At 46.6% G+C, this 15,893-nt stretch overlaps 1 protein-coding gene across 5 annotated transcripts in view; it reads left to right on the forward strand.

Annotated features, from left to right (window-relative positions):
* The window catches only part of LOC102064515 (PAS domain containing repressor 1), a 103,516-nt gene that overhangs the window by 37,948 nt on the left and 49,675 nt on the right, over positions 1-15,893 (forward strand). For 2 of the 5 annotated variants that reach the window (XM_074551662.1, XM_074551667.1), the window contains exon 1: positions 9,314-10,078. The exons of 1 other annotated variant lie outside the window; for it this stretch is intronic. The gene's annotated coding sequence lies outside the window, so the exon portion shown is untranslated. Of the gene's footprint in view, positions 1-6,558; positions 6,975-9,313; positions 10,079-15,893 lie in introns of those variants that run through there. 2 more of the 5 variants (XM_074551664.1, XM_074551663.1) reach the window with 2 other exon arrangements.

Raw genomic sequence — 15,893 nt, forward strand, 5'->3', positions numbered from 1 at the left:
TACACAAATTAAACGGTGGAAAAAAGTTGTCAGGGCTGTTTTTGAAAGCAGGCAAATGGATCCAAAGCCAAAAGCAACATCGTTAACGTCGGAAACTCAAAGAGAGAGAGTTTCCCTCTAGGCTAAATCTTGTGATAAAGGAGAGATGTCACTTATTATGCACTTTTGAACGTGTCTGGCAAGGTTAAGAGGTAAATAGCCAGAATAATTATTGTCTGGGTTGGTAATAGTTTTCTCAGTCGCATATTTACTCCAAGCACATTCTTGGTGTTCCAGGTTACTCATAACTCTTGATCACAATTTGTTTTCTCTTTCTTCTTTTTCCCATCCAGAAATTACTTTAAGGTAAATACTTGTAGAAAACTCCATGCTCCACTAGAGGACCAGGCATGGCAGGGCCTCAGTGAGCTCTCAGGATGCAGTGAGTGCAGCCTGGCCACCCCAGCTGGGGGCATTGGCTCGCCCTGTGTCACCGGCTGTGCCTGTTGGGGAGCAGCACCAGCTCTGGCATGGGGAAACCCATCTGCCAAAGGGCACTGCAGGTCTGCAGGGTGCTTGGAGCTGCAGGGTGACCAGGGTGGACTCAGCAAAGACACTGTGTGCTTTGTTTTAGTGTGTGTTTTATTTTAGTGTGCAGTATCTTTCCCCATTCACAGCTCTGATCAGCAGCAGCAGCACACACAGCTCCACTGTGTGGATGGGGAAAGATGTTTTCAGAAGCATCTTCTGGGACAAAATGCTACAGGGAGCACAGTCCTTTCTCTGCAGTGCTCTGGCTGGCACAGGGAGTGCCCTCCATGCCCAAACTGCCCACAGTGTCCAGCAGTCATGCAGACCCCAGGTGCAGCCCAAACCAGGGCTCAAGGTGATCACTGTGGCATGTAATTCCTGTCTGATCAGAGACACAGATGCCCTGGGCTCACTGAATTTTCCCCCAGCAGCTGTTCTGTCCTGATAGTGCAGATTTTGGCTGCAGAGTTCATCCCATCTCTTTGCAATGCTCCTGTCCCTGGCCCAAGTGATGTGGGTACAAACACCAGTCCTGATCCTGCTCTTCTGTGAGGACTCGTGTGATTTTTTTTTCCCCTGAATTTCTCATCTGTAAGATAAACAGAGAAGTTTTTGTAGAGATTACCTTTGCAAAGTGCTTTCAGATGTATTACTGAAAGGGATAGGTAAGAACCAAGTATTAAATAGTATTAGACACAAAGAAATATGCCACAGTAAAGTGCAGATTAACTAACCACTGTGCCTGAAAAACACACACTGAATTGCTTTCAAGGACACAGAATTTTGTAGGATGTATGAATGGGAGTGGTTGCTTTGGAAGATGCTCTGTGTGAAGTGGATTATGTGCCACATTCTGCTGCAGTTGTCATGGCAAGTATTCCTATTTCCCATGGCAACAGAACCTTCAACTTTTTATGCAGTAAATAACTGCATAAACAGCTACATTTAGTGACCAGGGCACAAGTTCATTCTCTCACCAGCTTCCTTAACGTCAGCCCTTGTATGGAGATGAAACACTCTACTGAAATCAAGTGTTTCCTTGGGCTTGTGACAGGTTTCCTCTTCATGGTTTCATTATGATTCAGCCACCAGTTGCTGTGCTAGTGACACTATCTGTGCTGGGTATGTGGTGCTGCATGGTGTCTGAATTCACTGAAGGAGATGATGACAAGGCAGCAAACCCACAGGGAGTGCTGCTTTTGTAGTGCTCTGTGCCAGTGCTGGCTAATGCAGGTCACCCAAAGTGCTGCCACTGAAAGGACTGAAGCTCCAGAGAAACAATGCACTTTTAAACATTTATTTTTGGGATGTCTTGATTGTGTTTTTCCTTAGCTGAAATTATTTATTCTGCAAACTAGCACCACCACCAGGGTTAAGGGCAAGCATATGTGTTAAATGGACATGGGAAGGATGAAAACACAGGGAAACAAGATGTCACAATGACAGCAGTGATGGTCCAAAGGACCACCTTTTGTTTTATTGAAATGAAGTTTGTTGTAAGCTAGAATTTTCCTAAAAATGGTTTCCAGTACTCTGAGAGCCCTCAGGCTGTGTTCTGCAGAACTATATTGTTTGCATTCTGTGCTGAAATTTAAAAAAGCCAAACCCACCAAAAAAAAAAAAAAAACAAAACCAACCAACCAACAAATAAAAAACAACCAAAACCCAATAAACACCAAAAAAAAAAGAAAAAAAAAAACACCACTAAAACAAACAAAATCTGAAAAAAACAGATCCACACCACAAACCTTATCAGACTCATCTGGCTGCCTGCAATGTGCTGGGAAGGTGCTGCTTGGCTTGCTAGACAAGGAGCACCAGGAGATGCTCTCCTGGAATAAGAAGTGAGAGGGGGTTTCTTAATGAAGAGAGAACCTGAAGCTGTTTCTAAGACAGTCGGGGAGCAGTGGAGGTTTGGGGTCAGGGTGAGAAGTGTGGCAGTACATAACTGCCCTCACGATCACCTCCAGATCTGGGCCAAGTAAGGAGCCAAGTCCAAAGACCAGAAATGCAATCCATTTTTCATGGGTCTTACTTCTGCAGAACACTTCCTGACTTCCATGAAAACATGCTCACTAGATAGCTCCTCTCTTCAATCACAAGCCCTGACCAAAACTGATCTTGATATTCCCATTTAGATGAGGAAATTCCAACTGTCTCCTATACTCATTTTCTATAGACACACAAAAATGTCATTGCTTAGAGCTGCATAATAAACCTGATTTCCCCAGGGAAAATCAGAGACACAGGTTCATTTCCTGTTATTAGGGATGACTTTTTGCAACACTGCTTGTAGACAAAATCTGTCACATAATACTAGTTTCCAGTACCATAATAATCCACTGATGATGCTCAGCACCTCCCCTGTGCCCAGGAAAACCATGTGCTTTTCTGTGAGTAGAGAGTGCAGTAACATCCCACGCAGTTCTGAATATCTTTTGGCACATTTCAGTATCATTTTGTGGTAAAACAGTGATAAAATCTCATAGACTTGCAATTTAACTTGCTTTTGTTTAGGTATGAGCAGAGTGGCACAGCCTCAGCAACACACGAGGCTTTCAGCTCACCCTGCTCCCTGGGCAAAATCTCTGTTGGATATCAGTCCACCTGTTTTACGCATTCAGGAAATTATTTAGAACATTTCAGTGTTTTTAAAGAAAGGCAGAAGGAAAACAGTGGAAATTACCCAAGAACCCTGTTGACTTTGGTGCAGGGATGAAGGACACGTTTTTTTTTTTTTTTCTGTGTATCCTAACAGACCACTAAGGAAGGTGTTTGGGAGCTCTGTCCTGAGGCTTGTTCTTCAGGCTTCTGTCCTTTCCAGTGCCTGGGTTGTGTTGTCAGTGGTCTCTTGTGACCCTCAGGCTGCTTAGTTCTTCTAAAGAACCACTGGCACAACTTATGCCTAAAAATCCACTGCTTGACATTTATAATCTGACTGTCAAACTATGCCTGGCCTTTCCACAGTGGTTGTTTGAGGTGAGTGAGTTTGCATGATATCAGGTACATACACGGATATATTTGTATTGTTTTTTCAGTATTTTCCAATCAGGGTGTAGTAGAATTGTCAACCCTACTGTCTTCTCCACACAAATGCCCTGTCTGCTTTCTGCTGCATCCTTATCCATCTTAAATAATCTTGATTTAAGTGTCTTCTTGTACAGAGCTGGAAAAGGGCCAGTCAGGTCTCTTGGCCATGAAAAGGAAGATTTTGCTTCCCTTACCAAGTGAAATCAGCAGTAGTTTCTCTCAGCACCCCATTGCAGGTGGGTCTGCAGGGGAAGGCTGCACAGGGGCCTGCAGGGCACAGCCACCCTAATGCCACTTTCTGACCCACTTACCCAGTTTGGAGAGGAGATTAGGATATATCTGAGATCCCTCTGGGAATAGCCCAGTCCAGACACAACAGAGGAGGAGAATGACAGCGAGAAAGATGGGGAGGTATGGACGGAGCAGCTCCTGTGCAGCAGAGCCTTCCCAACCAGTCCTCTGTCACCCACAGGCACAACCTGGGGGTCTGCTCGGACCCTGGGCTGGAGTAGGAAGTCGAGGTGACCAGGGGGAACTTTCCATCTGGCATGTTTGGCCAGAAGCCCATTGGGTTTTATCTTGGGAGTCAGCAGCTGCTGCTCTAATCCAATATGTTGAAAACTCTAAGATTATAATGTTACCTTTGCACGTGCCCTGAGTAAAGGCCCAAGAGGGAAAGGGGAAACCTTCAGTGCAAGGAATATTTGACCTACACAATTCCAACAGCTGTGAATGGGATCAAGTAACTATGAATGGACAAGTACCAGAGAGAAGCTTTAAAGTGTTACCACCTCGTATGAATAAATTTCAGCGAAGTATTAATAGGAAATATCAATGTTATCAATGTCGATTATTTCATGTGCTAACTAGTAACCACTGATTTATTAGGAAGGATGCACTTGCAGATGATGGACAGTAATTCTGCACTGACTTGTCTGTTCTTCCTCTGCGCTCCATCCAAGGGCAGTACTGCAGCTGCTGCCTGCTGCTCCCTCTGCTCATTTGTCCTCTGCCTGCTGAATTCAGTGGGATTTGTGCCTTTAACATAATTATTATTAAGTTTCTATTTTATGTCCCTGTTCAAGAGGCTCTTTGGTAGCTGATTATACTAATCAGAGGTGACTTAACCCATATTTGAATGCAGCAGTCTGAATTTGTCTTCAGCACAGTCTCCAGAAGATATGAACCAAGCATCAAAGAAAATTAATTCATAGGTACATTATCCTGTGGGATCAAGCTAAAATGTGGTCAAAGAGCTTTAGCTTGTGTGCTCTTATGTAAGGATATGGGCAGGAGAAAGCAGGCAGGCTCTTGTTTGTGCAAGTTCCCCCCCTCCCTTCTTTGAGTTAGGCAGAATAACAGATCACAAGAATACTTATCAGAGAATATTTTACTGCAGTTAAGTCAGAACATTTTATTCCTTTACAAAAATAATAATTATTTTTGGAAGTACGATCAGCCACATGAAAAGTATTCTTTAATCTTTTTCTGGGCCAAAATTATGACTTGGGTACTTCTCAGCTTTTCAAATAAATACATTAATTTATCTGGCCAAGGTATTACTCCAGCACAAGGCAATACAGGACCTTAAGCACACACAAAATTTGGGTACTTCTGTTGCCTCTGGAAGAACCATCTTAAACCATTTTCTACAAATAAGGTCCTGGATGATGGAAATGAAATAATTCCAGCTGGTTCTCAAAAGCTTAGGCGGAAGTTTGTCCTAGATGATTAACTCATTCATGTATGTTCATAATCCTTTAAAGCAGTTGCATAATATTCCAAGTGGCCCTCAAAGATGCTGTGTAGGACAGTGAGTAGCTCATTTCAGCCCACAGGAATGCAAGATCTTATGCTAGGGGGGAAATACTGTTCACACTGGAGTAAATGTGTTTTTTGTTCTGCCTTTAATAGTGCTTCTGTTCCTTTTTCTGAACTTAATTGAGAATGGGATTTTACCCATCTCCCCACATGATTCTGGCTCAAACCTGAATTCTAGCTTTGAGCATTTTTAAATGGGGAAAATTAAAGTGAAACTAAATAAACACAGTGAATAGATCCATCTCCAGGTGGAGAAGGACTCTGATAACCTTCCTGCAGCAGAGGTGTGCTCTGAGCAAACAGTCCCTCAGTGCTGCAGGTCCTGGGGAGCAGCTGTGCCACCTGCCCTGCTCCTGCAGGTGGCCAAAGGGCCCTTCCTCCTCCCACAGCAAACACAAAAGGGGATCTCTGAGGTGAGGAGAAGGTCAGAGAAGGGAAAATGTTCTATTTCCAGGAACTTTCAGTGAAACTTCAGACTTGACAGAGATAAGGCTAGATAAGGAATTTCAGGGACAGAGTTCACACGGGTAAACTCTCAGGCAGTATATTTTTATGTTGCAAGTGAGACTAAAATATTCCATAAACTTTCACTGTATTCTTTGCATTAAATCCGATAATTAGTTATTCATCTCCCAGCTTTGATTTTGTTAAGTAACCAATACCCTAATTCAGAGGGAAGAATTTAATCCATAGAAAATTCTGTCCTGGGAGAAGATCAAAGTGAGTCCCGTGGTGTTAAGCACACACCTACAGGACTTGATCCTGAAAAAAAAAATTAGGTGCACGTTTCAATCAGCCTATCCCTTCTTACTGGCTCCCATGCATTAACCTAAGCCTCTGCTGGAGCATTTTTGGGGTCAGGATCAAGAACCTGTGGAGAAGCCCACAATGAGAGAGCAGGGCTCTGAAAAGGTAGCAAGCAAACAGGTGAGAACCCAGCAGGCGGTGATGGCAATGCCTCCTCATTCCTCTGCACCTACCAACGCTACAGGAAGAGATTGAAAGTCTCTTGGGCGACATAAATACGCGCGATAAGCTCGAACAGAAAACACAAAGGTGAAATGGCCCTGCTTATCAGGCACAATTAAAATGAATAGAGGATGACTAATAAAGAGGCAGTTTAAAATCTTTACATGACACAGTGTCAAGGCAACAGCGTTGTGCAATAGCACTGACACAATTAACGCTGTGTCCCTGCTTTGGGCTGCCGCCCGCAGCCTCCGATGGCGAGCGCGGGGTGCGCGCTGCCGCTCTGCGCTCCGGGGCCGCCGCGGGACCGCGCACCAGCCGCGCTCCGGACCCAGGCAAGGCTGCTCTTCCCTCTCTGCCGTCTCTATCCCCTCTTTCCTTCTCGCTTGCGCGATCCCAACCCCCGCGGTTACTGCTGCGTGAGAAGGGGAAAACATCTCGTTGGATTTCTGGGCGCACTCCGGAGGGACACAAGGCTGAGGTGCCCGATCCTGACCCGGGGCTGGCTGTTGACTTAGCGCCGAGGAATGCAAGCGTTTCCTGCGTAGGAATTTTTGCAGTGTGTAATTTACTAGTTTGGACAGCCCTTTGCTCGGGATGATGGATGGTGAATGGGAGTGTGATCTTCCAAAATACAGCTCAAGGTATCCTTCTAGTTCTTAATTTAATTATGTCGCTCCTTAGTGGTGCCTGTCAGGCTGCAGGATCTCCCACTCCACCGAGTGAGTGCAGCAGGCTGGGTTTTATATACATATATATAACATGAATATACATGTATGTACATATTTATATATATACATAGATTATATGTATATATTAAACACTGTTCTAATATATATATTATACACTGTTCTATTCACACAAAAGAACATCTATAAAACCATACGCAATAATATTTATAAGAACAACAAAGATAATTTTCTTTCTTTGATGTTCTTATTTTCTGGCCAAAACCAGCTCTCTCTTGGTTTTATTGCTGCTGGCATGTCTTTGCCATGCAGCACTGTCAAAAATTAACAATATAAATAAATTTGAGGCCACGCCAACCATCGCTGAGCACAGCCAAAGCTGCCCAATGCCACAACTTGCTGAACAATGTGTGAATTTTGCAGTGGCAGAAATGTCTGTTTCCCTGTTCTTTCTTAACTTTTGGAAAGATCTTGGTGGAAAGTATGTTTTTCTAAATGAGATAATTAAAGTAATTGATATGAAAACTCCTTCACCATTGCTGCAGGAGGAGGGTTCCCTGTATTTGCCCAGCCTGCTACCTCTACCTGCCAGGGGCTGCAGGGGAGTTGATTGGAACACTTCAAATAAGACATGATTTCTGGTCAGCAAACAATGGTTTTTTATGAGGTCAAGTGGTACTTCTGAACAGTTTGGTTTGATTAGAAGGTAGTGTTGATGCTGTTTCTTGTGCCTGTCAGTCTTGTGGGATGGGGGGCAGCCAAGGAAGTGTCCCAGCAGTGCCAGCACCCCTGGCCAGCTGGTAGCACAGCTCAGGGCAATGGCTGTGGCACTTGTACCTTGAGGGGAAACCTACCACAGCCTCTTCGGGGCCACATCCTGCCTGCCTGTGCTTCCCACCCATCCGTCTGGGGTTGCTGAACCTTCAAGTGCCTCAGACACAAGAGTCTGATGTTTTCATCATTCCCCATCTACTTCCCCAAATGTGTATCTGCATGTCCATGTAGGGAGGCAGTGACATCCATCCATCCCATTGGTGATGGTCCCTGCTGTCAGGGCTGCAGGGGCACACCTGAACCCAGGTAAAAGCGGAGAGAAATACTGCATTTGATATGTGTTGGTGTCTTGCCTGAAAGTGAGCAGGAAGGATTTTTACCACATGAATGAGGGAAGGGTTGCTGTGTTTCGCATGACCCACTCTAAGTGAGAAAAAGAGATTTGCGACTTGTGGCAGGCAGCACAACCAAGCTATTTTCTTTGCCTCTGATAGCAAAGTAAATAAGAAATATTAACTGTGTGCAAAGGTCCCCTTTTACTAGTGCTCATCAATAACAGCTGATGTTTCTCGGGGTTATTGCTGTAACGTCACTTTCCTTTCCTCACTGGCATCAGGTTCATGTTAAAAACCTTATAGGGCCTCATAGGAAAGTCTCTTGTCCCTTGCCCTGTTTGTGGGTTCTGCTTTTGTCCCCCATGCTGTGCTTTGGGGCACTGGCACATGTGGGGCTGGGGCTGTGCAGGCTGCTTGCGTGCCTGCCCTTTTCCTCCTGCAGAATGAGGGCTGGAAGAGGAACAGGAATTTTGGCTGAGCCAAGAAAGCCAGCAGTGAGAATGCCTGTGGGAAAGGGCTGCTAGGCAGTAACATACTCCCAGAGGGAGCAGATCCCTCAGCATTGCATAGGTGAAGGAACAGTTTCCAAGAGGAAGCTGCTTGGAGTGGAGAGGGGGCGAAAAGGACCCCAAAAAATGAACTTGCTGGTAAGGGAGTGAGGGCACTCGGTTTTGAAAGCTGCTTGGAGTAGCCCGGGGCTGGAGTCAGGGACCCAGCGATGTTCTCCCAAGCCGTCCCAGCTGTGGCGTCAACCAGTGGTGTCCCAGCGCAGCGCTGGTCCCTAGCCGGCGGTGCCTTGAGCAGAGAGAGGAAGAGACTCCAGAACAGCCTTAACGCCCCAGCTTTGTTACCTGCGGCTTCCAGATACAAGAGAAGCTTAAAGCAAACTCTGGCGATGGGCAGGACCGCAGCGGCCCCGGCCCGACTGTCCGGCCGCACCGTGGCAGCGCAGGCGGGACCCCGGGGCTCCTGCACCGGCTGCGGCTCCGCAGTCACGGGCAGGGAAAGGAGCTGCCCGCTCTCCTTGGACAGGAGGGTAAACAGTTACACTGGAGAAAGGGAATTCAAAAAACCCCAAAAAACCTATGAGGAAGGAAGCGGCAAATGTTAAATGGGTGACTCACGATGCGGGATGACTAATCCCGTCAGGGCACAGCTCGTGCTGCGCAGGGAGCCGGTGCCGCGCTCCGGGCGGGGAGCGCAGAGCGGCTGCGGCTCCGTCGGGGCAGCCGGGCCGGGCCTCGCTCCGCACGGAGGGAGAACGGGCCGGTCCCGGCGGGAGTCCGCGGCCACCCCGCGGCCGGTACCCGCGCATCGGCGGCGTGACCCACTTTCCACTTTCCGCCGCTTCCTCCCGGCGCACGACACCGCCGCTGCCGCGCCACCTGCCCGGTCCCGTCCGGGCCCCGCGTCCGCCGAGGTGCGCGGCTCCTCCCGTGCGGGGCTCCTCCCGTGCGGGGCGCTCCGCTCCGCCCCGCGCTCTGCCCGCGGCTGCCGGTGGCGGTGCCGGTGGCGGCGGGGCGGGGAAGCAGCGCGCCTGTGCAGTGCCGGGGGCCGGGCCCAGCCCGCCGCGTTACACAACCGGCCGCCGCCACAGCCGAGTTTCACAAGTCCCGCAGCCCGCGCCCCCCGTGCGCCCACCGCACTGCCCCCGGCCCGCCGCGCTCATGCCATGTCCCCGCCGGGCAGCGGGACCCCGCGGGCAGCGGTAACCCCTGCGGCCGGGGGGGCACCGCGCCAGGGCTGGGCATGGCACTGAGAGCGGCTCCGGGACGCGCATCTTCCTAGGCGGTACGTACGGCCCGGGACCGCCAACCCTGCCCGGCTCGGGAGGGAGGGAAGAAGGGGACCCGCACCTGCAGCCCGTGGGAAGAGCCCCCGCTGCAGGGCTGGGACGCGGCACTCGCCGCTCCGCCCTACCTTCTTCGGACACTGCCAGGACGGTCCCAGGTAAGTTCTGAAAAGGAAAAACTGACAGCTGCAAGTCCTCTGTTTTTTTTCCTTTAAAAATCTGTGTACCGTCAAGACGGGCAGAGGACGCAGCGCAGGGTGTCCGGGGGGCTCTGGCTGTAGAGGGCAGGCGGGAAGGGGACCCCGGGGCCGGGATGCAGGAGCGCATCCCGAAGCCGGCACCGGCATCCCCGTCCCGCAGCGCCCGCGGACCGCGGCGCTCGGAGCCGCCGCGGGCTGAGCGCGGCTGAGTGCCGTGATTTGGGATTGAGGGAAGCTGATTTTCAGGAGACTGGAATGGGTCTGATCGCAGGCTTCTCGTTCTGGCTTAAAGTTTGTCGTTCGTGGAATGTATTTGACTGAAACAGGTTGGAGAAAAACCTCTGAAATGAGTCTTGCACCTAAAAAGATAGCATCTAAAATCCAGGTTGAAAAGTCATTCTTCCCTCCAGGATTGTTGTGTCATTTTACAGAATGTTTACATTATGAGTGGGGAAATAAGAAGGCTTTGAAAGTCCCCCACATGTTTCAGCCACGGATTTGTGAATGGTAACTCCACGCCTTGGTCCTTAGTGGCAGAAATTGTGAAGTGATTGCTCTGGGTAGCTCGCACTGGAAGCGCAGGTCGGAGCTGAGCCCTGTGTGATTCATCAGTGAGGTGTCGCACGCGGTTTGCTGTAGTCCTTTGTGAAGTGCCACAGTGCCCGAGGGCAGGAGGCAGGTCCCTGCTCAGTGGATTTTGGAGAAGTCCAGCACAGCAGTGCCTTTGCGGAAACAGAACTGGCACCCGAGTGCCAAGCTGGGGCACTTCAGCCTGATCCGTGGATGAAGTTGTCCCCTTCAGCAGGGGGGTGGCTCCGGAAATAATGCTCTGAAATCAAAGCTGTTGAGCTGCCCCACGCCTTACCTGCCTGGGGAGGGTAGGGTTATTTATTAGCTGAAGTTTATTTTGCTGTGTGCAGTGAAAGCTGTGGTGCTGATTTCACTGCAGGGATTAGACTTTCTGGTGTATCCATGAGAAAATCTTAGGAGTCACTTCCTTCATTTTTGAGCAGAATGCCAGTGCTCCCTGTCCTTATTTTGCTGGATCACTGCTGGCTAATCCCTAGCTCTGGAAATGTGAATTTGGCTTAAAGAGACAGCTAGCTCTTCATGGGTTTGATGTGTAGGCTTCACAGTCCTCAGAGATGTAAGGGATGTTGTTTGAAGCTGCAGACACTTTCAAGAGTACGCAGTGTGCAGCCCTGGTAGTGAGTGTCTGACAATGTGGTGTTTTGGTTGGGAATTTGTCATTTTTATAAATTTCCTAGGCTGTAGTCCCTCACCATAGTTATTCAGTCAGAATAATACATTCTGACTGAACTTCATGTATTTCAGAAAAATACATTGGATTTTGGGTTTTTAGAAACTGTATTTAAAAAAAAAAAGTAGATCATTCTCCTGTAATGTGCTAATCAGAGTAAGCCTGTGTCAGTGTTGCACCAGGGAGGACCAGAACAAGTGCACTTGGGACTCTGCAGCTGATGGAGCCCTGACAAACACAGCAGGCACTAATGAGGACAGGAAGCTCCAGGAGAAGCCAAAAGTTGAAATTTGTGTGGAAAGGAGGCGTTCGTATCTCTTGGGTTAAACATGTGTAGTACCAAATCTAGAATTTTTCTGGAAGAGGTAATAGGAAAAATGAACATGGCTTTAGGAGTGGTTGCTTGCTGCTCACTTATCCTGATTGTTCCATGTTGTGGATTACAATTAATTGATTTAAAGGAAAAAGTTAAATTGGCTTGAAATGTGTTTATAAACTGCAAACTTCAGTAAGATATGTGATGGTTCTTGGGTTTTAGCCACTGAGACTATATCTGTATTAAATTATTTTTCTGGTTTAAGACATACATCAAGTACACAAAAATAGCTCAGAGTTAAAGATTAAAATTAGCAAATGAGTAGTTCATAATTAAAGTCTCATGATAGAGGAAGTGGCATTACACTGCAGAGATCCTGATGTCAAATCCAACTTCTGCTCATTAGTAGTATCAAAATATTGGTAGGATGTCTTTACAGTTCGGAGCCAGGGCTTGTCTGTGAACAGAAGTTGCTTTGTTTTGTCCTAAATTACTCAACCTCCCAAGATTCACATGTAATGGTACAAAGGTTTTAGTGCCAACATAGATCGTTCTTTCAAGACTGAAATAAGCTGTGTGCCTACATCAGAGTGACTGAATTTAGGCTTGTCCTGGAACACTTAGAGATCCTAGTGAAATAATATGGCTTTAAACAGAACAGTAAAACTTACAAACACCAAAATATATGAACCAATGCTTTCTGGTATTATTGAAATGATAGACCTCTCTACCACTCCAGTTACAAGTCTCTGTCAGGGAAGTCAGGCAGGTAAACAACTGTATTTATTTGTTAGTACCTGGATGACCCCTTCTTTGAGTGAGTCCTGGCTCAGCTGGGGCCGTGCTCTGCTGCAGCAGCAGCTCTGTGCCCACCACAATGGCCCACATTTGCAGGATGGTCCACAAAGGCAGGATTTGCTTTCCTGCCTGCAGCTCCACCAGCTCTGTCCCATCCTCAGCCCAGGCTGAGGCCATTCTGGGCTTTTTGCCTCGTTTCACTGCTACTTTGGTGTGACCAAAAGTATATGGCCAATATGCCCTGTGACCATAAGCTGAAGGAGCAATGTCCCTGTAGAAAAGTCCTGCAAGACCCGACTTGTTGTTACTCCAGTCTCAGTTAAACCCAGATTTAAGGGGGGCTGAGGTGGTGTGAGGCCCCAACAAGAGCCCTGTGCACAGCTGGGTGTGCTGGCTGCACATCTGGCCAGCCTCAGAATCACCAGATTCAGTCAAACCACAAAGGTGTGTGCGATTAATGAGAGACTTTGACCTATTTCATATTCCTTTATTGTCTTTGGCCTTGTCTACATGGGGAAATTGCACCAATTTAGTTTAAGTCTGTTTTAAAAGTGATTTGATTAACCTGATGTGACCTTGTGTATGGACAGTCTTATTTAGGTTCAAATGAGCTTATTTTGGTTCAACCAAAACCTGCACTTAGTCAATTTGCACAGAACTGAAATTAGACATGCCTAAACTGGAAGGGGAACTGATGTCTCTAAATAATGACACAACTTTCTCATGAAAGCAGAACCTTCTGTAGAATCTGGAACAGAGTGTAATTACTGACAAATCTGCAGGCAAGTGAAAGCTATTCATAGCAAAGGTTTCAAAAAAACCCAGGAAAAACAGGCAAAACTTAAATATCTTGGTGAGACAAACGAATAAGTGCCAATAATCCCAGTCCTGGAATACTGAAAGCAGAGCCACAAGGCTTGCATAGCTGGCAGCAAGGCTCTCCCCATGGCTCTTCAGATGCAGAAGAGGGCAAGCATTTGTGTCCTTTACAGGGAGTCCCTAGAGACTCAGAAAATAAAAAAGCAGTGCAGGAAATGTTAGGCCAGCTGGTTTGAACACAACAGTACCCAGCATCTTATGACGTATTTTGTAGGAAAGAATAATTAGGAGTGGGAATAATGAGGAAGCAGGGTAAATTACAACGAGATTTTATCAAAGATGGATTGTGCTAGACTAATCTAACATCTTTTTCATATAACAGATTATTTAGATGGGGTAGGGTAGGAATGCCATTTATCTAAAGCCAAGTATGTGATACCATGCCCCACAGGCTGTTATGGCTTAAAATGAGGATGGTGGTTCAAGACAAGAATTGAAAGGTAGAAAATAATCTGGCCAAAGAGAAGATACAACCATTGCATGCAAATAAAGTTCTCTGAATGGAAAGAGGTACTGAGAGAAAGTCACCAGGATGGAGGGAGATTGGTGGTGCTGCTCCCTTGGGTCCAGGCTTGGGCCTGTGGGATGGATCCACTCTGACCTGTGTGCAGGGTGTGGGTGTGTGCCCAGGAGCTGTGTGGGATGACAAAAACTTGGGAGGAATTGTCAGTACAGAGGAGGGTCACATTATCACATGAAAGGTATTTAGATTACATTGTTGATTGGGAGTGATAGACATAAAATGGCATTTAATAGTGCTGAGTGCAAAGTCAAGTAAAGTCGTAAGCATGGAGAGCAGTAACAAGAATTTCCAGTGTGAAATAGGAGCTCATCCATTGTCCATGACAGAAGGGAGAAATGTGGATGCACTGGCTGTTCAGAAGATACCTGGGAGCAAGCACTGAGATGCATCTGGGAAGGTGACCACTGATGTCTTGGATACCAAAGGAAAATAATGTGAGAAATTCAAGGAAATGTGATAACAATCATTGTACAGATCGTCATACAGGGTGTCAATACAGGAGCTCCGGATGTTTTTGGAGTGGTTTACCGATGTTTTGCATAGTTCCAGACACCCCTGCCAAGAAAACGTTGAATTCCAGCAGTAGGAGGGTGAGAGATGTGGTTACACAAACACATCTGTTGTACAAAGTGAGGTTAAAGAGCATCATCTCTTTAGCTCTGGCCAGGTGAACCAGTGAAGGGACAGGCTACACTGGGGTGTTTTACACACAATTGGCACTGTATGGAAAGAGGGCAGGAAAAAAATAAGCTAACAGATAGCATCTGCACTAGGTCAAATTTTCTAAATTGGTCATGAATAAATTTGGGTGGAGAATTAGAAGAAAGCTTGTATCTACCCAAAGATTGAAGTTGCATAAGAGTCTTTCAATTAGGGTAGTTTTGAGATAGATCTTGATAATGTTATGAAAGAGGTTATACAATTAAATTAGAGAGTTCCTGGAGATAGGAAATTACATTTGCAGAATTAGTTCTTTGTTCTGCAGTGTAGCCATATTTTTAATGTATGCTTGAAGGAGAATGGATCTTGTTTGTTTACACTTTTAACCCCATGTCTCAAGTCTTCTGCTGTTTTCTTGGGAGATGAGGCAAGAAATATTATTCTCTGTTGCTGCAGGTTTGAATCTTTTTTCTCCCACATCTGAGTTCCTCTCAACACTAGACATTGAAAACGTACAGTGCAGATTCCTTGTAGCATTAAACAGACACAATTGCCTTCAGATTTTTCTGGCGTGCTCCCTGGTTCAACCTGTTCATCATATTTTGGGCCAAAGACGTTTTTCCTTCAGCCTGTGTTGCCAGTGACCATATTACACTCCATGGTGTATTTTCTGGGATCTGTTGCTGGCATAAATGAACTCTGTGTGGCTCCATGGCCTGCAATACTGGCAGGGATCTTCACCTGCCCTTTGCTGTGTCACAGAACAGTTTAATCTTACCTGCTTCTTATGTGAATCATAAGTTTACTGTATGACATGAAGATGTGTTCTTGGGCTTCTGGTGCCCCTTGGCAGGTTGAAGAGTTGTTGTTGTTTTCCAGTATTGTCTTCCAAGACAATGAGTGCTGGATTAGGGTTCCCTTTTAACCTGGTATTGCTAAAGTAAGTTAGGAACCTGGACTTAGTATCAGCTCTGCTCTGGTGCTGATCAGAGCAAAATTCTCTAAATCATGCAAGATAAAATCTAGAAGAAAGAAGTGACTGCTGACCACTAGTGATGAATTAGTCACTTTAAAAACAGTGTGGTTAGTGTAAAGTTGAATGTATGATGTCTATCTTATTGCAAGAAGGAGAGAAGGAAGTAGATAAAACAAGACAGAAATCAAGCAGGCAAGGAAGAAGGAAAACAGCTCAACTTAGCCTGCAGCAGAGATTGTCTACCTGCCAATGTGTCTGTAAAGGGAAATTGAAATATTGAAAAATGTCAGCGCCAATGAGCGTAACACCGAGGTGGTAGAAGAGGAAGTACGTTAACCAAACTCCATGGAGCTGTTGAAA

The sequence above is a fragment of the Zonotrichia albicollis genome, chromosome 14 (genome assembly GCF_047830755.1).
Source record: "Zonotrichia albicollis isolate bZonAlb1 chromosome 14, bZonAlb1.hap1, whole genome shotgun sequence".
Lineage (NCBI taxonomy): Eukaryota > Metazoa > Chordata > Aves > Passeriformes > Passerellidae > Zonotrichia > Zonotrichia albicollis.